General features: G+C 42.9%; 1 protein-coding gene across 1 annotated transcript in view; it reads right to left on the bottom strand.

Annotated features, from left to right (window-relative positions):
- The window catches only part of LOC143139595 (armadillo repeat-containing protein 1-like), a 21,736-nt gene that overhangs the window by 2,010 nt on the left and 9,726 nt on the right, over positions 1-10,000 (bottom strand). The window lies entirely within an intron of this gene.

Raw genomic sequence — 10,000 nt, 5'->3', positions numbered from 1 at the left:
CACACACACACACACGTCTCACCAGGACTGCCCACCCTGCAGGTACACACACACACACACACACGTCTCACCAGGACTGCCCACCCTGCAGGTACACACACACACACACACACACACACACACACACACACACGTCTCACCAGGACTGCCCACCCTGCAGGTACACACACACACACACGTCTCACCAGGACTGCCCACCCTGCAGGTACACACACACACACACGTCTCACCAGGACTGCCCACCCTGCAGGTACACACACACACGTCTCACCAGGACTGCCCACCCTGCATGCGCGCACACACACACACACACACCGCAGTTCAGCATTGGAGAGATGGACACACACTTGTGTTGCACGGTGCACCGATACTACAAAAGTATCGCAATACCCTGAAATTAAAAATGTTGTCGATACTTTTGGGCAGCCGTGGCCCACTGGTTAGCACTCTGGACTTGTAACCGGAGGGTTGCCGGTTCGAGCCCCGACCAGTGCGCCGCGGCTGAAGTGCCCTTGAGCAAGGCACCTAACCCCTCACTGCTCCCCGAGCGCCGCCATTGTAGCAGGCAGCTCTCTGCGCCGGGATTAGTGTGTGCTTCACCTCACTGTGTGCTGTTTGTGTTTCACTAATTCACCGATTGGGTTAAAATGCAGAGACCAAATTTCCCTCACGGGATCAAAAAAGTATATATATACTATACTATACTACTATACTTTTGAGAATGACCATGTTCTTTTGAAGTAACATGCGTGTGCACAAGGCATGCTTCTAGCGCCTCCTCCCCTAACCTGTGGCTGTGCGTCTTTTCTCCTCACACACACTTGAACTAGCAGCCATGTCTCGCTGTTTATAGCACAGTCGTGTTATAAACAGCGAGACATGGCTGCTAGTTCAAGTGATGCTATGGTAACTAGGGTTGCAAAGGGGCGAAAAATTTCCGGTAAATTTCCGGAAACTTTCCATGGGAAGTTAAGCTGGGGAATTTTGGAAATATTCCAAATTGGAAACTTTCATGGAATTAAAGGAAATTATGGGAATTAATGGGAATTAACTGGGAATTTTTGGTAATTCCTACTGTTTCATATACAGACATTAACATTTTGTTTCGTAATAAGCAATATGATTTGTTTGTTCGTATTTTCGCTTAGCTTAGCATACAAAGATAGCTACCATGCTAGCGGGAATCCCATTCTCTGCCTATGGTTTACTAGCGTGCTACTGCCCAAGAGACACCACGCCACTCAACAAAATCCAATTGGTTGGAACATTGACTGACTATCATTTTGTTCAGTTAGAATCCCAGAAAATGGTAAAACAAATAAAAATATAGCTGCAAGCAGCAATGCGGGGGCCTAGCAGTGCGCTATAGCAGGAATGGCGTTGCCATGGCATGAGCAAGCACTCACAGCAAGTTTGATGGCAATTGGATAAATAACGGCTGAGAAATAAGCTCATTTACTTTGTTACAGCGCCCCTAGAGGCCAAAATACACCAATGTCCTTGTGTGTCCTCACAATCAGGTAACAGGTCCTTATACCAAGTTTGGACTTTGTACACCAAAGCGTTGCTGAGATACAAGCTCACTTCCTGTATTACAGCGCCCCCTATAGAGGCCACATAATGCCAATTTTGTAGTGCGTCCTCACAATCAGATACCAAGTCCCTGTACCAAGTTTGGACTTCATACAATAAAGCATAGCCGAGATGTTAGCCCACTTCCTGTTTGGTGGCTTCATTGCCATATTTGATTGGCTGTCACGGGCAAACAAAAATGAAATTAAAAAATCTGACAAGTATCGTTTGTGTGGCTCGGTCTGAAGATCATCTCAGCCAAGTTCTGTGAAAATCGGATGAAATTTGTGAACGCTGAAACTTTTCGTAGAGTTTGGACTAAATCCAATATGGCGGAAAGTGACGTCATTGAACTCAGGTCGATCCAGGGATTCCAACCGTGCCTGATTTGTGAAAATCGGACCCACCGTTCAATGGTCACATGCGTGAATGCAATCCAGGTTCGACCCATTGGTGGCGCTAAAGTGTTGGGCATAGAGTTCTGTAAATTGGTGAGAGTGATCATGGGACAGTTCTGAATCAGTGCGCCAAATTTCAAACCTTTAGACCCAGCGGTTTAGCCTGGTGTTACCATCCTACGTACTTCCGGCCAAAACACGTAGTCTGGCCCAACAGACAGTATGCGGTTCGCGTACAACCGCGCCAATCAGCGAACAGTTGAGTGATGACGCGGAACTTGCCTGCCGAGTTGCTTGTTGTAGTCCAGCGAAGCTTGTAGTTCAACATTATAGCAACAATGGCGACGGAGGAAGAGACGCTAGAAGCTATCCGCGAAGTTGTCTCAACTCTCGAGGGCATCACGCAATTAAAGCAGGAACAAGAGGCTTGTCTTGTCAATTTTATAAATGGCAAGGACGTCGTAAAACTCTCCTTCCAACTGGCTTTGGAAAAAAAGTTTGATTTATCAGATGGTGATTACTAAACCTAAACGCACAAGTGTACTACATGCATCACTACTTTTCATGTTTTCAAATAAACGTTTGCTGCTCGTTATTCTCCCCCCTACTCTCAAATTACCTTTACAAAATCAATGCGGCCTACTTAAGGAATGGAATGTTAGCTACTAGCCTACCGAGCGGGGCTCAAGGCGAGGCTGTGTGTCTTGACTTGAGCTAGCCGGTTACCAAGCGGGGCTTAAGGAAAGGCTGCTGTGATTGTGCTTGACTGGGACTAGCGGTTACCGAGCTGGGCTCAAGGTAAACCACTCCGTGTTTGTGTTTGACAGAGGCCTGTGGCTGAGCTGGGCTCCAGGCGAGGCTACCGTGCTTGTGGACAGTAACGTTAGCCAGTCACGGAGCATGGCTCAAGGTGAGGCTGCGTTGTTTTATGCCGAACAACTGTTAGTTTAACTGAGCAAGCTCCAGGTTAAATAACACGTAGGTCATCAGTACAATCCAACTTATCCAAGAGTGTAGTCTGAACAGCCCGTGTAGGACGAAGTAAAAGTTCCGTAGCTCCGACGAAGTCACCGGGCTGCGTAGAACAACAATCGTCTGATAAGCGGCGAGAAGAGATAAGAGGAAAACTGGCGTGTGACAAGAGCTGATATAATCTCGGTGACATGACGCTTTTGGTACACAACTCTCGGTCTGTGGCTGGCGCAAGTTAGGGATATATCCACTACGAAGAGACTGCCCCGGCGGTCAGGTAGCCTACATACTAGCCAGCGGTCTGTTTAATACTGAGAGCAGGAGCCTGAAGCGGAAGTGGTAAACGTAATAGCCTGAACTCCGGCGCACAGCATACGTCATTACCAAACGTTGCTGATTGGTTAAGGGAACTCCAATGATTTTAAACCTCGAAATAAGCATCCGCCCATTACGGAGACGGATTCTTATTACTTTGTTCCAGACTGTATGACGAAGAGAATTCGTAGTCACAGGCGGTAAGGGCCAGGCTACCAGCGGTTCTATTTTCGGCCAAATTTTGACCCGTTGGTGGCGCTAGACGGCTGGGTTTAGAGGTCCGTAAATGAGCGTGAGTGGTCAGTGGAGTGTCCCGAAACTTTCTGCCAAATTTCAGCACTTTTTAGCCAGGCGTTCTATTGGCTGCAATAGACTCCAATGGCAGAAGTGTAATAATAGGAAAAGCTAGTAAATCAATGGGTTCCTTCGCAGCTTCACTGCTAGGCCCCTAGATATAATGACACAACATACCACCCCAACCAAACCTTATAGATTATGTAAGTTATATATAAATTGTCAAGCTTAATTAGACAGATTAATTGTCCCATTACAGCTTATGCAAAATGACACAAGCCCATAACTGGGCAACTCTGTTTGCAAACTTCCCCCAGTTTCACACCAGTTATTCCCACATGAGATGACATTTTCACTGGGAATTTATTTTCCCCATGCACATGAACGCACCATAGACTACATCAGTGTTTCTCAAACTGTTTCACAGCGAGGCAAGGTGGCTTTCCCGAGGTAAAGTGCTGTCGCGCATGTTTGAGCTCCGAGTCGCCTCTTCTTGGAGGAAGAGCGCATGTTTGAATCTGCAAGCACGTTCACTAATGAACATTTCTTGACGAAGCTGGCCTATTTTAGCAATATATTTGATATATCTTAGCGATACATTTGAGTTAAATGTCCAGTTTAAGGCAAAGACAAGCACCTACCCACCTACTGCATTCACCAAAAAAACTTGAGTATGGGACAGGCGCCTCGATCGCGACAGCAGCCTATTATGCCTTTGAGATTTCTGAGCGAAATCGCTGAAACGTCTGATTGGGAGCCACTCTTGTGATCCCATGTATTAAACAGTAGGCCTACATCACATCCCTGCAAAGTTTATTTCAAAAATATTTCCCAACCAGCAGTGCTCAGTATGACTGGATTATGGATCCATTTAATGCAGCATGTTGGTATTTCATTGAATATATTGTACAATGCTGTAAAATGGCCTATGCTTCCTAATATGTTGCTGGAAAACAGAAAACATGTGTGTATCAGCACCAGCTGATTTTAACTCTGTTGAAGAGGATATATTTAGAACTTGTCATTATTTCAATAAATTTGACAATTTTAAGCTTGACCTACCACTTTCTTAGAGCGATGAGTGACAGGTGGGGCTCGAGAATGCCCCCTTGATCAAAGTGGGGAATGAAAGAAAAAGTTTGAGAACCACTGATCTAGTTTGTTAACTACCACAGTCACGAGTTGGATCGCGATAGTCTGTCATTTTTAAAAAGTGGGTCCCCAGAAAAAAAGTTTGAGAAACACTGGACTACATAAAGGAAACCTATGCTGATTGCTGTGTGCATGGGATTGACGTATGTGCAGTCAATGTAATTTAGAAATAGGCTAAGCAACCATGGCAAACTTTTACATCTGAAGAGAGATCCTTGCTAACTATCCCGCTAGCTCAGGTTGTACATTTTTTGAACATTTATTTTATCTAATGACATACAAAACATAATTCATTGCATCCACATATCCTTATGCGCTATGTGCAACTTTTATTCACTAGACTAAAACCGTGAGACAAGGTCAATTACTCTCATGTTGCTAGGTTGCTAGGTTACGGGGACGCTGGCGAGACACGCCGCTCCGTCTGGCATCATGTTTTTGTTTGTATTTATGTAATGTTCGTAATTTTATGTAATGTTCTGTTAATTTTTTGTATTTATTTTTCAAGTTAAATGTAATCACTATTTATGTTATTTTCGATCGTTTTTGTGTTATTCTTAGTCCTTTTTTCTGATTAACAAACTCGGCTGACACCATCAACGTCAAGTTAACGTTAACGTTAACCAGCTTCCATTGGGCTGATGAGCGCCTTGGCTAGCCTGCCTTATGTCTCTGAAGTCCCTCATCCATCCGTGACGCTGCACATCCAATGTCTGGACGGAGGGATTGCTCAGCAAGGGTGCCTCAATCTGCAAGAGATCTGCAGCTGCCACGACCACCGAGCTGCGACGGACATGCGAGCTGCTATGCTAGCATCTACCGGTGCCTGGAGTCTGGATTGAGTGCTAAGAAACTCTGATGACAGCGTCAACCATGAAACAACAAACGGTCACTGTCTAGGACCACCGAGCTGATAATCAGCAGGGTCGCCCATCACAAATTCGGACTGTCTTGTCCTCCCAGTGCTCTCCAGACTGCCAGTGAATTCTCCGGGTTGGTCAGTTATTAAGAACTTTTGGTGTTGCATCGTGAAGACACAGCTGTGCGCAGTTGTCACGTGGGTCATCTTTGCCCCTTGGACATTTTCAGCCGTTTGGAAATTGGACTAATTTTATTTTTAATTTGTATTTATTTTATTTATTAATTTGTTTCTTGTATGTCTTGTATGTCTTGGTGTCATGGGTACACTGGCGACTACGCCGCTCCGTCCGGCATCTATTGTCTTTGTTAGTCTGTGTCAATGACAATGTCTTATATGTGAAGCGCTTTGGGTTGCACTCTGTGCATGTTAAATGCGCTATACAAATAAATCTGACTTGACTTGACTTGACTCATGTATCTCTTAAAGTGACAGGCACTCAATTACACCTACACATCACCAATGTGCACTCAATTAGACCTACACACCTTAAAGATATGCCTAAGTGTAATAGTTTAAAAATAGTTATAGTTTTAGAATAGTTTTCAAATTGCTAAATATATTTACTAGCAATTATGCAGAATATATGAAATATGACATAAGCCAGAGGTTCTCAAATGGGGAGTTACACACACACACACAGTGAAGGCACTCCAGGGGGTACGTGAGATTTTAACCCTTTTAACCTAGAACCCCATTGACGCAAAGTGCATCAAAAAACACACCCTTTCTTCTCTGTTACATTGCTCCGCAACTGTTCCTCACAGCGAGATGAAACCTTTATTGCGTGACAGAGCAGAAGTGGGGCTTTCCAACGAGACCACGCACTTGTCTGTACGTTAAAGTATAAAAAAAACATGAAATTAAATCAATTTGCACCATATTTACAGTCTATACTTCTCTGCGTTCACCTATGCACCCATTACCGTACTCTCGTTTGAATTACTGGCAAACCCGTGAACACATAGATATGGCAAGCATATCAGATGAAAGAGGAGACACAGGGCTATCCATTGATAGCAAGTATGTTGATCCTTATGGCTTATGAAAACAGACGAAGTGACTGCAAAATAATAGCGTCATGTACAAAAACCAATGCTGCACACCCATTAGTTTGAATTACTCGCGGACCTGTGATCGGATAGATATGCCACGCATGTCAGATGAAAGAGGAGACACAGAGCTATCATTTGATACCAAGTACATCCTTCTGGGTTATAAAACAGACGAAGCAAAATAATAACTTCATATAGCTCGACTTACCTCACGTTTTTGTCTATTTTTGTAGCAAAGCATGTTTATAATCCAACGCTATTGTGTGTTTCTCTATGGCAAAGAATGTTCATAATCCGGTTTTGAGATCCTACCAAATTCCTGCATGGCATCCAATTCAAGGCTCACATTGCATCCCAATTTGTTCGGCAAAGAAACACCTTTTTTGCCTTTACTTTGTACATGGCAATGCAGTAAAAAGTTGTAGAGAATCATGAGTGCAGAAACCATAGGCACACACACGTAAACTCGGGTCAAGTCAGGTCAGATCAGTTCGTGTCACAGATATGGAGCGCAAAAAGGTCATTTCTAATCGCTACAAAAAAATGGCATTTATTTCTGTAAGGCGCACACCTGTCTGTAAATTGCTCAGCCCCAGAGAATCCCTCCACCATGGCAATGATATTGCCACATTCAGGACAGTCTGCCCTACACACACATGAAATGCATGTATTTTTTAGTGAAAAACAATTGGATTTTCTGTTTCTTGTTGAAACCTGGCTGACTTCAGACAGCGAAGCTGTTCTTGTTGAAACTTGTCCCCCAAATTATAATTTCTTCCACTCAATTAGACAAGGCAAACGAGGTGGTGGAATTGCCTCCATTCTCTCAAACAAATATAGTTGCACTAGAGTCAACTTTGGTGAATTCGCTTCCTTTGAGTACATTGCCCTCACTCTGAAGGCTGACCCAGCTGTACTTCTATTAACCTTATACCGCCCTGCGAAACTATGGGCTGGCTTTCTCGACCAGTTTTCTGAACTTATGTCGCTCATCATCACTAGCTATGATCGGATAATTGTAAATGGCGACTTTAATATTCATGTCAATAAGACAACTGATGCTAAAGCCAGTAAGTTCCTTAATGTGTTGGACAGTTTAGAGCTAAAGCAGCATGTTACAGGACCCACCCACAACCTTGGCAACACCCTCGATCTAGTCATTTCTAGAGGGATAGAAGTCACAGACTTATCAGTAAATGATATAAATATGTCTGATCATTATTGTGTATCTTTTAATATAGTACTACATACTCCAAAAATTCATCCCGAAATTGCAATCAAATCGCGACTCTTGGACATTAGAGCAGAACAGCAGTTCATAGCTCTTATAGACTCCATAAATTTAGATATTTTACATCATCCCATTGATCAAATGGTAGAGGCTCTCAATCATGAATTAGGCGCTATGCTTGATAGAGTGGCACCCTTAAAGACTAAAAAAAGGCCCTGTAGCAAACTGACACCTTGGATGAACGAAAATATCCATGATCTAAAAAGATCATGTAGAAAAGCTGAGAGAACATGGAGAAAAACTAAGTTACAGGTTCACCGTGCCATTCTAAAAGAAAAAATAGCAAATTATAATAGAGCTATTCGGAATGAGAGAAGGAACCACTTCTCTAAGGTAATTGCTGAAAACAGTGGAAACTCTAGGGTGTTGTTCTCTACCATTGATAGGCTATTGCATCAAACACCTTTTGATACACTCAGTCAGGCATCCTCTCTAAGATGCGAAGAATTTGCAGACTTCTTCGAAAACAAAGTAATTTCTATAAGGGAGGCTATTGGTAATACAAGTAATATGTTTGATAGTACACCCAAAAACAGCCCCCCAAAATTAAGGTCCTTTAGCACTATTACTCAATCTGAGCTTGGTAAAATTATAACTCAAACCGGCTCCTCAACATGTGTTTTAGATCCAATTCCTACTAGATTCCTCAAAAAACTATATGATAGCTTAGCTCCCTTTATTCTCAAGGTAATAAATACCTCATTAGAAACAGGTATATTTCCAACTGCTTTTAAAACCGCTGTTGTGAAACCTTTACTTAAAAAGTCAAATCTTGACCATACCAATCTGAGCAACTACAGGCCTATATCAAATCTACCGTTCCTGAGCAAAGTACTTGAAAAAGTTGTTTGTAATCAGTTAAATACCTTCCTCAACGAAAACAGTATCCTTGAAAAATTCCAATCAGGTTTTAGATCAAATCACAGCACAGAAACGGCTCTAGTAAAAATAGTCAATGATCTCAGACTGGCTACTGACTCAAACAAAGTCTCAATCCTTATTCTTCTGGATTTGAGTGCGGCATTTGACACCATTGATCATAGCATCCTAATTCACCGCCTTGCGAAGTGGGTGGGTCTCTCTGATAATGCTCTAAACTGGTTTCAAACCTACATTACTGGCAGAGATTTTTATATCAGTCTAGGAGATCATGTATCTGAAAAACATGACTTGCCTTTTGGTGTGGCCCAGGGGAGCTGCCTTGGTCCCCTGCTATTTTCCCTATATATGCTTCCATTGGGAAATGTCATAAGTCAGCATAATGTAAACTTCCATAGCTACGCAGATGATACCCAATTGTATATTTCTGTGGAGCCAACTAACCCAGATGGCCTTTGCTCCCTCACTGCATGCCTAACCTCCATTAATCAGTGGATGAGCAAAAATTTTCTGAAACTAAATGATGACAAAACAGAGGTACTTTTGGTGGGACCAAAACTAAAGCGAGATATTGTTCTTAGTAATCTGGGGAACTTGGCACACCAGGTCAAACCAAAAGTAACAAGCCTCGGTGTCATCTTAGATGCAGAGTTAAGTTTTAAGCCCCATATCAGTAAAGTTACTCAAACAGCCTATTTCCACTTGAGAAACATTGCCAAAGTGCGGCCCTTTTTAACTCAACAAGATGCAGAAAAACTAATTCACGCCTTTATCACTAGCAGGTTAGACTACTGCAATGCACTTTTCACTGGTCTTCCCAAAAAACATCTAAAGAAATTGGCACTCATACAGAACTCTGCGGCTAGACTTTTAACTAAGACTAAGAAGAGAGAACACATCACCCCTGTGTTGGCTGAACTGCACTGGCTCCCTATTTCCTATAGAATTGATTTTAAGGTTATGTTAATTACTTACAAAGCTCTGAATGGCACAGCACCTTCATATATCTCTGAGCTTTTAATATCTTATCAACCACAAAGGAAACTTAGATCATCCAATTCTAATCTTTTAATCGTACCCAAAGTGCTCCACAAACAAAGTGGAGAAGCTGCTTTTATCCATTATGCCCCCAAACTATGGAACACCCTGCCTC

This window comes from Alosa pseudoharengus, unplaced genomic scaffold, assembly GCF_046254945.1.
Source record: "Alosa pseudoharengus isolate Yale_2024_CS ecotype anadromous, Long Island Sound unplaced genomic scaffold, YU_APseudo_1.1 YU_APseudo_1.1_scf_22, whole genome shotgun sequence".
Lineage (NCBI taxonomy): Eukaryota > Metazoa > Chordata > Actinopteri > Clupeiformes > Clupeidae > Alosa > Alosa pseudoharengus.
Note: the sequence above shows the minus strand (reverse complement) of the source record. Positions and strands in the feature narration are given on the sequence as shown.